The sequence below is a fragment of the Chrysemys picta genome, chromosome 20 (genome assembly GCF_011386835.1).
Source record: "Chrysemys picta bellii isolate R12L10 chromosome 20, ASM1138683v2, whole genome shotgun sequence".
Taxonomy (NCBI): domain Eukaryota; kingdom Metazoa; phylum Chordata; order Testudines; family Emydidae; genus Chrysemys; species Chrysemys picta.
The window spans coordinates 10,888,179-10,905,419 of record NC_088810.1 but is presented as its reverse complement, the minus strand read 5'-3'; the positions used below and the strand labels follow the sequence as shown (position 1 = coordinate 10,905,419).

The 17,241-nt window shown below is 49.4% G+C and overlaps 1 pseudogene; it reads right to left on the bottom strand.

Annotated features, from left to right (window-relative positions):
* Positions 1–4,389: 4,389 nt before the first annotated feature.
* On the bottom strand, positions 4,390–5,667 carry LOC101938112 (interferon-inducible GTPase 5-like; annotated as a pseudogene).
* Positions 5,668–17,241: the final 11,574 nt, after the last annotated feature.

Here is a 17,241-nt window from a genome sequence, read left to right as displayed (position 1 = left end):
CTGAACCATGACTGCCCCAAAGCCGGTGGATCCTCACCCATCCTGGGAACCAGCTTACAGGGCCCGGCCTTGGGGGAGCTGGGCCTGCGCTGGAGACACCATCCCATGTGTCGCTACCAATCCTGTGACCAGCCTGTGACAGCTGCAGTGTGGGGATGCCAGGTGCTGGGAGCAGGGTACCAGCCCCCAATGTTCAGAAATTGCAAATCAGACCCAAAACGTCATGAGATTTTTTCCCAAAACCCACAAGTTTTCGCAAAAAATCATGAGCTGTTTTGGAGAGGATGATACTGAGGGGTTTGGTGCTCTGGTTTCTGAACTCCCCCTGTCCCGGTGTGTGTGTCAGAGACAATGGCTGTGCCCGGCTCTCCCAGACGCACAGAGCAGGTGACTCTGGCTCTCCTGGTTGCTGGGTAGAAAGGAGCTTCTAGCTTCTCCCCAGCCCAGCCCCACATCTGCCCCTCCCCCACACCTGCCATTAATTGCACCCCCCCCAGCCCCACATCGGCTCTGCCCCCCAAGTCCCACTGCTGCTCCTCCTGCAGCTCTGCCCCTCCCCCCTCCACTACCCAAACACTCCTCTGGCCCCTGAGGGGAAGGGGAGAGAGCTGCCTGTCACTTGCAGCAGCTCTGATAATTGGTAACCCCAGCTGGGCCTGGGCAAGGAAAAGACGACACAAGGGAGGGGAACTCAGTTGGGGCAGAGCCAGGAGAGAGGAGTGGGAGCCCTGGGGCCTGAAGTCCATGAGAGAAGGCAGGTACCACAGGCAGCTCTCTGCTGCCATCTGCTGGAGGGCAAAGGGACTGAGTGAGGCCATAGCTCATTTACATATCAACTGTGGATGGTTTGGGGACATCGGGGTTAAATGTGGCCAAGTTCTGTAGTTGGGGCTGATACTCTGGAGAGTTCCCTGGTGGGAACCAGCTGGGCAAAGCCTGAACAGTGACTGGGATCAGGGTCTACGTTCACCTAAAGACCCTGGTGCAGCCTCCCTGTTCTAGCTGCTGAAATCATTGTAACAGCCCAGAACGGCTGAGTGGTGGCAGCATTAGGTTTAAGGTCCAATGGACGCGACCCCGCACAGGTTTAAACCCACTTCTGAAATCATCCTAGCAGGACAGGGGTAGAGCCCCAGGGACCCTGATTCTCCTGCAGCCACAAACTGTGAGTGATGGTCTGGGAGGCAGAACAAACTGTTTCAACCGCTCAGGGGACAATTGGTCGGGGCTGTGACATGTCTAGTTGGCAGCTGGTTTCAAGCGGAGTGGCCCAAGGGTCGGTCCTGGGGCTGATTTTGTTCAATATCTTCATTAATGATCTGGAGGATGGTGTGGACTGCACTCTCAGCAAGTTTGCAGATGACACTAAACTGGGAGGAGTGGTAGATACGCTGGAGGGTAGGGATAGGATACAGAGGGACCTAGACAAATTAGAGGATTGGGCCAAAAGAAACCTGATGAGGTTCAACAAGCACAAGTGCAGAATCCTGCACTTAGGACGTAAGAATCCCATTCACTGTTACAGACTAGGGACCGAATGGCTAGGAAGCAGTTCTGCAGAAAAGGACCTGGAGGTTACAGTGGACGAGAAGCTGGATATGAATGAACAGTGTGCCCTTGTTGCCAAGAAGGCTAACGGCATTTTGGGCTGTATAAGTAGGGGCATTGCCAGCAGATCAAGGGACGTGATCATTCCCCTCTATTCGACATTGGTGAGACCTCATCTGGAATACTGTGTCCAGTTTTGGACCCCACACTACAAGAAGGATGTGGAAAAATTGGAGAGAGTCCAGTGGAGGGCAACAAAAATGATTAGGGGGCTGGAGCACATGACTTATGAGGAGAGGATGAGGGAACTGGGATTGTTTAGTCTGCAAAAGAGAAGAATGAGGGGGGATTTGATAGCTGCTTTCAACTACCTGAAAAGGGGTTCCAAAGTGGATGGATCTAGACTGTTCTCAGTGGTGGCAGATGACAGAACAAGGAGTAATGGTCTCAAGTTGCAGTGGGGGAGGTTTTGGTTGGATATTAGGAAAACCTTTTTCACTAGGAGGGTGGTGAAGCATTGGAATGGGTTACCTAGGAAGGTGGTGGAATCTCCTTCCTTAGAGGTTTTTAAGGTCAGGCTTGACAAAGCCCTGGCTGGGATGATTTAGTTGGGAATTGGTCCTGCTTTGAGCAGGGGGTTGGACTAGATGACCTCCTGAGGTCCCTTCCAATCCTGATATTCTATCATTCTATGATTCTATGATATGCGCCCTGAGACAGTAGATGAGGGAAGGTGTTGAACAGTAAAGGTTTCTCCCAGCTCACCCCGTCCTTCCTCTTTCCTCCGCCAGCAAAGTTCTTCTGTTTAACCCTCTGGTGACTGTGCTTGCGGGTGGGTACAGATTTGCCCAGCAAAGGTGCCCAGAGTGGATACAGGTTCCCAGGTTACTGGGTGGGGGCTCGAGTCACAGTTAAGGAATTGTAGAGAATTCCCTAAGGTAATGACCTGACCCTTGTTGCTGGCAATGCTGCTGCTTCAGGGTTTTGCGTCTTCTCCTCACAAACACCCTACAGATGCATTCCCCCCGCCCCGTTAAATCCCCTAGTTAGTGACACTTGGAGGGAAGAGATCCTGTCTAGTCAGAACAATGCCCTTAAGCCGTGGGCCTTTAGCAATGGTGAAATTCAGAGACACGGGCTCTTAGTCCAGATTAAATGCAAGTTTATTATAATTGAAATATTAAGTCATTTCTACAAGACAAGAGGGGCCCTTTCTGGGGGTGTGAAAGGATCGCAGAACCGGACCGCTAATCATTATGAAATCAAAATCAACAAATGAATGGATTATTGATGGAAGGCAGAGGCTGACGCACTGGCTATACATATGGCCAAACCAGCCACAATGTATCAAAGTCTCCAACTGCTCAAAGGAATTGTTCAATCATCGGCTCTTATAATAAACTACATAATTGGCTCCCACTGAAAATAGCAAATCAAGGAGCAATAGATGTACATAAACTCAGCATCAAACACGAGAGCCTCTCTCCACACGAACTCACCAGAGTATAAGTGACAGCTGCCACTCAGCCAGGTAATTATCAAGCATCCAATATGGGTTTATCAGTCAGATACATCTTAACCTTTCTCCATTTAAATCCAGGGCCACTCACAACATTAATAGCACAGGCAGGCACAGGTGCTTCCCTGGACAAATCTACCTTTGCATAAGGGGCTGGTTAAACCTACGAGCATAGAGACAGAATTACAAGGATCAGTCTCAGCATTTCTTAATCTATTATTGTCTCAGAAAAGAAACTAGGACCCTGTCAGGAGACGGGCCTGTTGCGCTAGGTACTGTACAGACACAGAACAGAAGGACAGGCCCTGCCCCAGAGAGCGACAATCAAAGACTAGACCCAGCAGGCGAGTGCTCCAGGCAGACTGGGGAGCACACGGGAACAGGGAGATGGTTGGGATAACGCAATGGGCAGCGTTCCCATAGCTCCAGCCGTGGGCCATTGTCGAAGGATCGGGAGGGTCCATGGCAGGGGTGAGGCTGAAGGAGGCGTTCGCAGGAGGTCAGTCCGGGGGCTCTGTGGGAGGTTACAGGCGGCTCCTCCCCGGACAGGGGCAGCCTGGGAGAAAGCGCGAAAGCGTCTGTGCTCAAAAGCCTGTTTCGTTTGCCTGGGGCCCTGCAGTGACGAGGGAGGAGTTGGCATCGTAGGGTTGGCACCCAAGTCAGGTCAGGATTCAGGGATTTTACGATTGTGTCTGAGTGAATTTACCCACATGTCCAGGCTGCAATTTCAGGGCAACGGGAACCAAGAAGTAGAAAATCTGTGGCTAGAACGAGTCATTGCTGGTGTCGCTCCCTGTCGTTTCCCAGTGAAGAGTTCGATGGGCTCTGCCCTAGCCCTGCTCTTGGCTGGGGCCTGAAATAACCATTCCCTGAGCTCCCTGCAGAGAGTGTGAGGCACTGGGGATCCTGGGGAGCTTTATCACAACTTGGCCTTTTTCACTGGGGAAATAAAGAAAAAACAAAGAACAGGGTCAGTCAGGATCTCCCCCCACCCCCACCCCGCATTGTATGGCTGAATTAAATTCAATATGTTACGGTGGGTGGGAGACCTCAGTGGAAACAGAGCTCAGAGATCAGTTATGGGAAAGGCAGCAATTTCATGAGACTTCCCACATCTTTGAGCTCTGACCTCCAGCTGGGACAGGGTCTTTACTTTGATCCTTTCAGCTATGTGCTGACATTTGATCCTTTCAGGTAGGGTGACCAGATAGCAACTGTGAAAAAACGGGACAAGGGGTGGGGGGTAATAGGAGCCTATATAACAAATTGCCCCCAAAAAGGGAACTGTCCCTTTAAAAATGGGACATCTGGTCACTCTACTTTCAGGGGGTGTGGTTGTTTTTGTGCTGTTTCTAGGCATTGGAAATGGCCCCGTCCATAACCACCTCCAGAACTTGTGCAGCGTCAGCAGCAACATCATCAAGGAACTTCTGCAGCATGAGCTTTGTGGTAGCGAGAGAAACTACTGCAGCTGCGACAGAACCTACCACAGGTATAAACTTCAGGAAACAGAGAATATTTCAGTGCCCCAATTGAACACTTGGTCAGTAGCTTAACTACCAGATCACTTGTTATTTCCTCACTCAGTGGGGATTTTATAACGGCCTTCAGCTCTTCAATGGGCTGTTAGCCTGTCTAGCAACTGTAGCAAGAGTGTTTTCAGTGAGGCCGAAGTCCCTGCAGAACTCTTTCAGGGACGTCACCAGGATGGTGATATCACAAACAATGGCGAGACCCGGGAGAGGAACAGCAGCGACTGTGCATGACACCAGACTTTTCAGACATATCTGCCTATGCAGCTGTTCTTTTTTCTTCTCCAGGATTTCTTTAGAAACATTGGACAGGGATCATAGGAGAGTGAGTCTCTTGTGACTGGGGAACTCATCCACTAGCACTTCCTGCAATTTGGGAAAATCGTACTTGCCTAAGTACCATCTAGATACAAGAAAAACCCACGGGGAGGCCACCTTTGCTCCTTCCAGGCCTTCAATGCATTTCTCTCTGATGGCCTCGAGGACCGCACTCTCACTGTACTGAAGTGGCCTTTTCATGGGAGCTTTCCTCTGCTTGAGTTTTCCTTCCTCGTCATAGTGTCATTTTTCATTTGTCAAATCCTGGTCCACCTTGGAGCGCACAAAGTAAAACTTCTTCCCCTGTCTCTGGATCTCCTGGGCGAGTTCAATATCATGGGATGTGAAGCGGGTGCAGGAGATGATGATGAAAAACTCATAGCGGCTGAACCCCACCTGCTTGAGGTACGTGTCTGATTTAAATGTTGGGGTCCCGGTCCCTGACAGATCCCAGACTATTACATTTCAGTATGTAGGATGTGGGTAAGCAGTGGGCTCCATTGTCATTTCATTCATCCCTGTCTCAGCAACACCTTCATCGTCATCCCCCAGGCCCTGGATGGCGTTGACAAAGGATGATTTTCCAGAGCCCGCCTCCCCCGTGACAGCGATGTTGAGAGTGATTTTATCAACCCTCTCCAGAGCCTCTTTCGCTTTAGCAGCTGCTTTGCTGAGGTTTCCTTCCCCAACAGCAGCCTTCAGTGCTTCCACATCCTCTTCAGGTATCTTGGGAAGCTCTTTAGCAGCCATGGCAGCTCCAGTGCACTGTTCAGTCTGCCTGCGAAAAGACAATGAGATATTGCATGTGTTGACGTCACTAGGCCTCACCCTAGGTAACTCGGGAGGGTGGAAGGCCACTAAGTGTCAATGAATCCTTCCTGCACTAGGCCTAAGTGAACCAAACTCTATCCTTCCATGTTTAAACTCTAATCAACCTCAAAAGCCAGGTGCAATTGGAATATGTAAGCAACCAGTTATCTGTGTGCAACCCCCTGCTCAAGCAGTAATAATGAGGCCTGCATGTTTCTGGCTGAAGGGAAAAAGGACAAGATAACGGTTTAAAGAAGTTACTAACAAGCTAGGCTTATAGCTGCCAAGAATGACTTAACTATTACCAGGGACGGGAGGGGTAGAGGGAGGAATGGGGGGGGGGGAGAAAGGGAGGGCTAGAGGGGAAAGGGGGGGGTGAGGCTTAACTGCAAAATGTATAAAAGAAGAAAAACTGTTCCTGTTAATGTGCTTGATTTGAGACTTGCCAGTCTCCTTGCACCGCTTTGGGATCCCAAATAAACTTTGTTTGCTTCTCCACCTGGTATGTTTATTGGCGCAAAGCACACCGGGCAACTAACCCGCTGTTGCTTTGCCTCGGGCACTCTGTGCTGGCAACAGTTTTGGCGCCCAACGTGGGGCTCGAGGCTGAAATTTAGCCTTGCCCGGACCCCTCTCGGAGGTCGACAGATTGCGGCGACGACCGACGCCCAGCGCGCACCGGTGACTTTACTGGGGCCCTCGGCGGAGACGTGGTTTGGTCGACCCCGGAGGGCACAATGGTGCAACGCGCTCGAGTAGTGGAGAAGCAGCTGCGGGCGACGGTGGGGAACCGGTCCCGTGGATAGGGCGACGGTGCAGAACCGGACCCTTGGATAAGGTAGGAACAGTCCAGTGGGGACTTTATCTGTATTGACCTGGGGACACCCAGTGTCTACCTGTTATGACCTGGGGATGCCCAGTGTCTCCCTATGGGGCAGGGACAGAGTCATGCAGGCAGGGCAAGGTGTACACCCTTGGAATGCATTCTGGTAAACTGGAAAGTGTTTGGATCGGATCCGTTGGTTAAAGGTAAACTGAAAAGGTTCTGTACAGTAGACTGGCCTCAATATCAGCTAGAGGACCAGGAAAGGTGGCCACCGGAAGGATCACTTAATTCTAACACGATCCTTCAATTACTTCTGTTTTGTCAGCAAACGGGTAAATGGAATGAACAGATGTATGTACAGTTGTTTATGTTGCTAAGAAATAGGTCAGATATTTTGCAAAAGTGTAATTTGACTCCGACAGGTTCGGTAGTAGCTATTGTTAGTCCCCAGAACCCCCCCACAGCTGTAATGGCAGGTCCGGTGTCCCCTTCGGCTATCACACCCCCACCATATAAAGACAAGGTGTCTCAGGTCCCAGAGATTGCCCCCTCGGTGGAATTTTATCCGTTGGTCACTGAGACCGTGGTGTCCAGACATGGCTCAGATAGGAATCAGCCCACTACTATGCAGGTTTACACCCATGTGCCTTTTAACCCGGTGGACCGAGCAGCCTTTAAGGCACAGGCAGGGGAATTCTCTACGAACCCAAGCAAGTCTATCTCGGTCTTTGAAGGGTGCCTGGCTAGCTGTAAGCCTGACTGGGATGATTGTAATGTCCTTATGCGGACCCTGCTGTCTGAGGTGGAGCGTAATCAGGTTGTGTCTAAAGAAAAGGAAAAGAGACAAGCGAAAATGATGGTCACAGCAGTACAGGCTGGTGGCAGGGGAAAATTCCAGGAAGGTGGAAGGGGCCGGGGAATGAGAGGACGTGGGCGCCCTGGCTCACAGGAAAGGCGTCTGGGTCGCAACCGGTGTGCCAAATGCCGAAAGGAGGGACATTGGAAAAATGAGTGCCCCAAAAGAGAAGGTACCCCTATGATGGCAGCGAAGGATCAAGAATAGGAGTGTCAGGGGAGACGGACTATCCTGCCCCCAGAACCCTGAGTAAACATGAGGGTGGGAGATTCGGACATAGACTTTTTAATAGACTCTGGAGATGCACGAACCGCCATAAACCAACCCCTGCAGCTGCCTGTGTCAGAGTCCCTCACTGTGGTGGGTGCCACAGGGAAAGGAACCAAGTGCCCAGTATATGCCCCAGCGGAATGTGCTTTGGGAAACAGAACTCTATCTCACAAACTGGTTTACCTCCCCGATTGTCCAACACCACTATTAGGACGGGATCTGCTTTGTCGCTTAGGAGCCACCCTGCATTTCACCCAAGATGAAATAACCCTCACCTTACCCCCAGAGAATGCCTGGATAATGACTCTTGCAACTGAGCCCTCAGCCATGCAAGCCCCAGGGTGGAGCCAGTGGAAGGACAAAAGGAGGGTAAAAAAGCAGCTTTGCTGGATAGTGTTGGCCCAGGGATTTAAAAATTCCCCCACCCTTTTCGGCCAGGCCCTGGCCAGAGACTTGGAGGAGTGGGACAATGAGGACAGGGTCCTCCTCCTGCAATATGTGGATGACTTGTTAATTGCTGCTGTGGGTCTCACCCCTTGCCTTAAAGCCACTGTGAGCCTCCTGAACTTTGTTGGACTCCTCAAAAGTGGGTGTGCTCGTCCTGGTTTGTTGCTCCAAAGCTCTGTATAGAAGTTATTTTGCTGGATAATGGCAATGTGTATGTGTTCATTGTTGGGAAAAGGTGTATGAGTGAAGAGTGGAAGTTTCCTTTCTAAGTTAAAAGAAGCCAAGAAGGAGAGAAGGAAAAAGAACAGAACGAGTTAACTGAGGGGAAAAAATACAGCTAGCAAGCTCAGTCCAAAGATAAGATGCTGGCACCATCCAAGGACACTGCCCAGAGCTAAGACTTGGCCGACAGCCAAGAAAAGGGGTATGCCCAAGCAACTATGAGATCTGCAAAACACTGTCAGGCATTAATGAAATGTGTTAGGTTTCTTTTCTCACAGATAAAAGAAGTGCTAACCAAAGACCCTAGCAGCCCTGCCATTCATTGAAACAAGGAGACTGAGTCTACGTAAAGTCCATCAACGAAAAACTGCTTTGGCTCCACACTGGAAAGGCCCTTTCCAAGTCCTGTTCACCACCAACACCGCTGTGAAGTACCAAGGACTGCCCATCTGGACCCAGGCTTCTCACTGTAAAAAGACCCCTCCACCTTGGGAGGACTCTCCGACTGATGATAAGCCTATTTAAAGACAGGGTGATGTGCTAGTAACCCTATCCCCTGTATGATGCTGAACCACACTGTTTCAGGAAAAGAGAAGAAGGAACACTTGCTTCATTGCAACCACAAATCCAGGAATTCCTGACTACAAAAGACATTAAGAACTGACCCTGGTGAAGAAACAAAGAATTATACGCTGGCAGGGAGGCTCTTACACCCCTGGCCTCCCAGGTACAGGCTGAATGTCTAGTCTGCCAAAAGAACAACCCTCGACCAGGAGTGTCAGTGCCACCAGCCACTCTGGAACCTACCCCAGGCCCGGGGCTGGTTTGGCAAATAGACTTTACTGAGTTCCCCCTGACCCAAGGATTCAAATACCTTTTCATCTTGGTGGATCGATTCAGCGGATGGCCTGAAGCCTTCCCATGCCATAACAACACTGCCAAAACGGTGGCTCTGAAATTTGTCAAGGAGATCATTCTCCGCTTCGGCCTCCCCCAGTGGATGGAATCTGACAACGGAACACACTTCACATCCCAAGTTGTTCAGAAGATATCGGATGCTCTGCAAATCCCCTGGAAGCTCCACACTCCATGGCGACCACAGGCCAGTGGGGTAGTGGAATGCACAAATCAGACACTTAAGCGGCACCTCTCAAAGGTCTGCAAAGAGGCTTCCCTTAAGTGGCCTGATACCTTACCCCTTGTTTTGCTCCACATGCGCGCTCTCCCAAAGGGCAGGTTAGGGCTCAGTTCCTTCGAGATTATGTTTGGAAGGGCATGGCCTATGAATGGTACACCGGTTCTGGCAGGGGAGTGGGAAATGGGGTGTGGCTTTTTATCTCAGTACATGTGCTCTCTGTCTGCTGTTCTCTGTTCTCTCCACAGGTATACCAGAGATTTGCAGCCTCTCCCGCTGGATGCCCCTGTCCACTCCTTGCAGCCAGGCGATTCCGTTCTCGTTCGGACCTGGAAGGACAAGCCTCTCCAAGAGAAGTGGAAGGGACCCCACACCGTCCTGCTGGTCTCCCACACAGCAGCAAAGGTCAAGGGACACAAGAACTGGATTCATCACTCCTGTCTGAAGGCAGTGCCCGCTCCTGAACGGTGGACCGTCCAGCCTACGGAAAAAGACTACCAGCGACGATCTGAGACTTAAACTGTTATTCAAAAGACAATAAGGCCTGCTGGGAATGCCCTGTGGTCTCTCTGGACAGTCGCAGCGCACTCCCCGCGAGAACTCTGAGCGTTGGTTGTGTTTACTCTCACAGGGCCGGCCTAACCTGGTGGCCTGGCCCTTTTGTTTTTAATCTGCCTACTATTGGTAATTGATATTTTGTGGGTATTTGGGGAATTGTAATTGTTAGGCCTTATGGTCACCTGCCCAGCATGAGTTCAGGTCCAGGGTCTGCCACAGTGGTACTCTTTGCCATAGGGACACTCCTCTCGTTACCTCCCGTTTCCCCCCAGGCACATGTGGGATGGAAAGGGATCCCTACTAACTTGGAAACAAACACATATGAGTCCTTGAAGGTTTGCTTTGCCCAAGAATTTAACCTCTCTAACTGCTAAGTATGCCACCTCCCAAGTCCCGCACCACGCAGCAGGGTTACCCTAAAGGGTAGTTCCCCAAAATTGGTCAGATATCTGTTGGGGATGGTTCAGTAGGGGAAGAAATACCTCGGGTACCCCCTTGTCACAAAACTGTACCATTGAATCCCAGTATGCATTAAGGGACAACCCCTGGTGGCCCCAGGCAGCGTAAATCTTTGTATGCCACCTCAGAGCCCATTAAGGAAGAAGCTTATGTCCCAGAAAACTCACAGGACATTAACAAGCACGTCCTGTCGGCCAAACAGGAAGGCCCAGGAAAGGAAACCCACGGTTTTCTATTCCCTTTGAAGTTGGTTGCCCAACCTAGGAGGACTGGGGGGTGGCCTTGTGCGTCTCCTCCTCACCGGTGTGGTATTGTGCCTGATCACCCTCCTCCTAACTGCTTGTTTTAAAATGCTCCTCCGTAAGCTTTGTGCCCCCCGTTCCTCAAAAATCCTGGCATACCCTCTCATTGAAAACCCCAGCTTCATAGCACTTAATCATATCTTGTCCACAGAATATGAGAAAACTCAGCCAAAAGCTTGTTGAGTATTCTCAAAGGAGGGAGTTGTTGACGTCACTAGGCCTCACCCTAGGTAACTCGGGAGGGTGGAAGCCCACTAAGTGTCAATGAATCCTTCCTGCACTAGGCCTAAGTGAACCAAACTCTATCCTTCCATGTTTAAACTCTAATCAACCTCAAAAGCCAGGTGCAATTGGAATATGTAAGCAACCAGTTATCTGTGTGCAACCCCCTGCTCAAGCAGTAATAATGAGGCCTGCATGTTTCTGGCTGAAGGGAAAAAGGACAAGATAACGGTTTAAAGAAGTTACTAACAAGCTAGGCTTATAGCTGCCAAGAATGACTTAACTATTACCAGGGACGGGAGGGGTAGAGGGAGGAATGGGGGGAAGAAAGGGAGGGCTAGAGGGGAAAGGGGGGATGAGGCTTAACTGCAAAATGTATAAAAGAAGAAAAACTGTTCCTGTTAATGTGCTTGATTTGAGACTTGCCAGTCTCCTTGCACCGCTTTGGGATCCCAAATAAACTTTGTTTGCTTCTCCCCCTGCTGTGTTTATTGACGCGAAGCACACCGGGCAACGAACCCGCTGTTGCTTTGCCTCGGGCACTCTGTGCTGGCAACACATGTATGGTTAGTTTAGACAGAAGATAGATGTCAGCTCATATGTGAAGGTCCAGTGGGAGTTTGGGCAGGAAATGGGAAAGGTGGAGTTAAGGTGACACTTTCCACTCAGCTCAAGCACATAACCTTAACTCTGCCCCCATAGGAACACCAGGAGAGACACCCCCTGTGTTTTTCTGGGGACGGAAGGGCCCACACAATGTGTGACGCGTGAAATCCCAGAAAACGAAGCCAAAGAATTTCCTTACAGAAAGAAGAAGTTTCCCATGAAGTGCTTGCGATGGGTAATGGCTCCCAATCAGCCTGCTGGGGCTTCTCCCACCCTGCAGACCTCAGTGAGTCCACAGGGAAGGGAGGAAGAACCCCAGTCCCCTCAAGCATTCTGCTCTCTACACAATCTCTAGCCCTTCTTCCCACCTTTGAGCTAGAGCAGGAGTCTCTTCCTAGAGCTTCCAGGAGAGCCACAGTGGGTGGGAGAGGGGACTGGGTGACTATCAGGGGCTTGGAAGAAGGGAAGGGCATTTTCCTCCCTTCCTGAGACCCCGTGTTCATGATGGGAGAACCACCACTGGGCCTCAGGCTCATTAGTTCTATCAGTGTCTACACTGGGGCTTTGGTCGGCTTCAGTATATCACACAGGATGTGAAATTTTTCACAGCCCTGAGCGATGTAATTAGGTCAACCTAACTCTGCAGTAAGAAGAACAGGAGTACTTGTGGCACCTTAGAGACTAACAAATTTATTAGAGCATAAGCTTTTGTGGACTACAGCCCACTTCTTCAGATGCATACAGAGTGGAATAAATATTGAGGAGATATATATATACACATATACAGAGAGCATAAACAGGTGGGAGTTGTCTTACCAACTCCGAGAGGCCAATTAAGTAAGAGAAAAAAACCTTTTGAAGTGATAATCAAGATAGCCCAGTACAGAGAGTTTGATAAGAAGTGTGAGAATACTTACAAGGGGAGATAGATTCAATGTTTGTAATGGCTCAGCCATTCCCAGTCCTTATTCAATCCTGAGTTGATTGTGTCTAGTTTGCATATCAATTCCAGCTCAGCAGTCTCTCGTTGGAGTCTGTTTTTGAAGTTTTTCTGTTGTAATATAGCCACCCGCAGGTCTGTCATTGAACGACCAGACAGGTTAAAGTGTTCTCCCACTGTTTTTTGAGTATTATGATTCCTGATGTCAGATTTGTGTCCATTAATTCTTTTGCGTAGAGACTGTCCGGTTTGGCCAATGTACATGGCAGAGGGGCATTGCTGGCACATGATGGCATATATCACATTGGTAGATGTGCAGGTGAACGAGCCCCTGATGGTATGGCTGATGTGATTAGGTCCTATGATGATGTCACTTGAATAGATATGTGGACAGAGTTGGCATCGGGCTTTGTTACAAGGATAGGTTCCTGGGTCAGTGGTTTTGTTCAGTGATGTGTGGTTGCTGGTGAGTATTTGCTTTAGGTTGGGGGGTTGTCTGTAAGCGAGGACAGGTCTGTCTCCCAAGACCTGTGAGAGTAAAGGATCATCTTTCAGGATAGGTTGTAGATCTCTGATGATGCGCTGGAGAGGTTTTAGTTGGGGGCTGAAGGTGACAGCTAGTGGAGTTCTGTTATTTTCTTTGTTGGGCCTGTCTTGTAGGAGGTGACTTCTGGGTACTCGTCTGGCTCTGTCAATCTGTTTTTTCACTTCAGCAGGTGGGCATTGTAGTTTTAAGAATGCTTGATAGAGATCTTGTAGGTGCTTGTCTCTATCTGAGGGATTGGAGCAAATGCGGTTATATCTTAGAGCTTGGCTGTAGACAATGGATTGTGTGGTGTGTCCTGGATGGAAGCTGGAGGCATGTAGGTAAGTGTAGCGGTCAGTAGGTTTCCGGTATAGGGTGGTATTTATGTGACCATCGCTTATTAGCACAGTAGTGTCCAGGAAATGGACCGCTTGTGTGGATTGATCTAGGCTGAGGTTGATGGTGGGATGGAAATTATTGAAATCATGGTGAAATTCCTCAAGGGCTTCTTTTCCATGGGTCCAGATGATGAAGATGTCATCAATGTAGCGCAAGTAGAGTTGGGGCGTTAGGGGACGAGAGCTAAGGAAGCGTTGTTCTAAGTCAGCCATAAAAATGTTGGCATATTGTGGGCCCATGCGGGTACCCATAGCAGTGCCGCTGACTTGAAGGTATATATTGTCCCCAAATGTGAAATAGTTGTGGGTGAGGACAAAATCACAAAGTTCAGCCACCAGGTTAGCTGTGACATTATCGGGGATACTGTTCCTGATAGCTTGTAATCCATCTTTGTGTGGAATATTGGTGTAGAGGGCTTCTACATCCATAGTGGCGAGGATGGTGTTTTCTGGAAGATCACCGATGGATTGTAGTTTCCTCAGGAAGTCAGTGGTGTCTCGAAGATAGCTGGGAGTGCTGGTAGCATAGGGTCTGAGGAGAGAGTCCACATAACCAGACAAGCCTGATGTTAGGGTGCCAATGCCTGAGATGATGGGGCATCCAGGATTTCCAGGTTTATGGATCTTGGGTAGCAAATAGAATACCCCAGGTTGGGGTTCTAGGCATGTGTCTGTACAGATTTGTTCCTGTGCTTTGTCAGGGAGTTTTTTTAGCAGTTGGTGTAGTTTTTTTAGGTAAGCCTCAGTGGGATGAGAGGATAATGGCCTGTAGAATGTGGTGTTAGAGAGCTGTCTAGCAGCTTCTTGGTCATATTCCAATTTATTCATGATGACGACAGCACCTCCTTTGTCAGCCTTTTTGATTATGATGTCAGGGTTGTTTCTGAGGCTGTAGATGGCGTTGTGTTCAGCATTGCTGAGGTTATGTGGCAAGTGATGTTGCTTTTCCACAATTTCAGCCTTTGCACGTTGACGGAAGCAATCTATGTAGAAATCCAGTCTGTTGTTTCGACCGTCTGGAGGAGTCCACGCAGAATCCTTTTTTTTTTGTAGTGCTGGTAGGGTGGATTCTGTGGGTTAGTATGCTGTTCAGAGGTATGTTGGAAATATTCTTTGAGTCGGAGACATCGAAAGTAGGATTCTAGGTCACCGCAGAACTGTATCATATTCATGGGTCTGGAGGGACAAAAGGAGAGGCCCCGAGATAGGACAGACTCTTCTGCTGGGCTAAGAGTATAGCTGGAAAGATTAAGAATATTGCTGGGTGGGTTAAGGGAACTACTGTTGTGGCTGCTTGTGGCATGTAGCAGTTTAGATAGTTTAGTGTCCTTTTTCCTTTGTAGAGAGGCAAAGTTTGTCTTGTAAATGGCTTGTCTAGTTTGTGTAAAGTCTATCCATGAGGAAGTTTGTGTGGAAGGTTGGTTTCTTATGAGAGTATCCAGTTCTGAGAGCTCATTCTTAATCTTTCCCTGTTTGCTGTATAGGATGCTGATCAGGTGGTTTCGCAGTTTCTTTGAGAGTGTGTGACACAGTCTCTCAGCATAGTCTGTGTGATATGTAGATTGTAATGGATTTTTTACCTTTAGTCCTTTTGGTATGATGTCCATCTGCTTGCATTTGGAAAGGAAGATGATGTCTGTCTGTATCTGTATGAGTTTTTTCATGATGTTGATGGATTTCCACTCCATATGGCTAAATGCAGTGCCTTGCATAATGACAGGTTTCAGAGTAGCAGCCGTGTTAGTCTGTATCCGCAAAAAGAACAGGAGTTCTTGTGGAACCTTAGGCCTGGTCTACACTACGGGTTTAGGTCGACTTTAGCAGCTTTAAATCGAATTAAGCCTGGACACGTCCACACGACGAAGCCCTTTCTTTCGACTTAAAGGGTCCTTTAAACCGGTTTCTTTACACCACCTTCGACGAGGGGATTAGTGATAAAATCGGCCTTTGCGGGTCGGAATTGGGGTAGTGTGGACGGAATTCGACGTTATTGGCCTCCGTGAGCTATCCCACAGTGCTTCATTGTGACCGCTCTGGACAGCACTCTCAACTCAGATGCACTGACCAGGTAGACAGGAAAAGACCCGCGAACGTTTGAATTTCATTTCCTGTTTGCTCAGCGTGGAGAGCACAGGTGACCATGCAGAGCTCATCAGCACAGGTAACCGTGATGGAGTCCCAGGATCGCAAAAGAGCTCCAGCATGGACCGAACGGGAGGTATGGGATCTGCTCGCCGTATGGGGAGATGAATCAGTGCTAGCTGAACTCCGTAGCAGTAAAAGAAATGGCAAAGTATTAAAAAAGGTCTCCAAGGCCATGAAGGACTGAGGCCATAACAGGGACACACAGCAGTGCCGCGTAAAAATTAAGGAGCTACGGCAAGCCTACCACAAAGCCAGAGAAGCAAACAGAAGGTCCGGGGCAGAGCCGCAAACTTGCCGCTTCTACGCGGAGCTGCATGCCATTCTAGGGGGTGCAGCCACCACTACCCCAACCGTGTGCTATGACTCCGTCAATGGAGAAACACACAGGGAAGACGGTTCGGGGAACGAGGAAGATGAGGATGGAGGTACTGTAGGTAGCTCACAGCAGCAAGGAAGCAGAGAAACCGGTTTCCCCAACAGCCAGGATATGTTTGTGACCCTGGACCTGGAACCAGTAACCCCCAAACTCACCCAAGACCCTCAGGGCACACAGGAGACCTCTGGTGAGTGTACCTTTGTAAATATTTGTAAACTTTACACATGGTTTAAAAGCAAGCGTGTTTAATGATTAATTTGCCCTGGCAATCGCGGCCAGTACATCTACTGGAAAAGTCTGTTAACGTGTATGGGGATGGAGCGGAAATCCTCCAGGGACATCTCCAGAAAGCTCTCCTTCATGTACTCCAGGCCAGTAGCACGTAGTCTGGAATCATTGCATAACAAAGCATGGCAGCGTATGGTCCCGGTGTTTGCTGGCATGCAGACAATATCCATTCCTTATCTCTCTTTGTTATCCTCAGGAGAGTGATATGTTTCACGGTCACCTGGTTGAAATGGGGTGATTTTATTAAGGGGACATTCAGAGGTGCCCGTTCCTGCTCTTCTGAACAGAAATGTTCCCCACTGTTAACCATGCGGTGGGGGGAGGGGTGAAGTGATCATCTCAGAGAATCGTGTGTGTGTGTGTGGGGGGGGGGTTTACTTGGGTTTGTGCCGCATGTTAACCGGGAAACCGCAGTCCCTCCTTTTACATTGAAAACCCATTTTCAATGGCTAACCCAAGTCATCCTTGATATGGGAAATGCGCTGTTGTTTGAAACCTTTCCCGCATGTTAAGAAGGTTAAAAAAGCCAAAAGACTGTGGCCTACCATGGCTGCCTGCAAGCCGAAATATGTTGCCTGGGGCACTGCGTGAGTGATCTCTCATACCAAACTGGCAGGCAGAGGAAAAATGCGACCTTGTAATGAAAGAGTGTACCCATTGTTCTCTAAAATGTGTCTTTTTTAACCACCTCTCCCTTCTCCTCCACCAGCTGCAAATGTTTCTCCTTGGCAGAGGCTAGTGAACATTAGAAAGAGAAAACGGAGGACGCGGGACGATATGTTCACGGAGCTGCAGATGTCCTCCCACGCTGATAGAGCACAGCAGAATGCGTGAAGGCAGTCAATGTCGGACATGAGAAAAGCACAATATGAACGAGAGGAGAGGTGGTGGGCTGAATGGCGGGATGAAAAGAGCAAGTGGCGGGCTGAAGACGATAG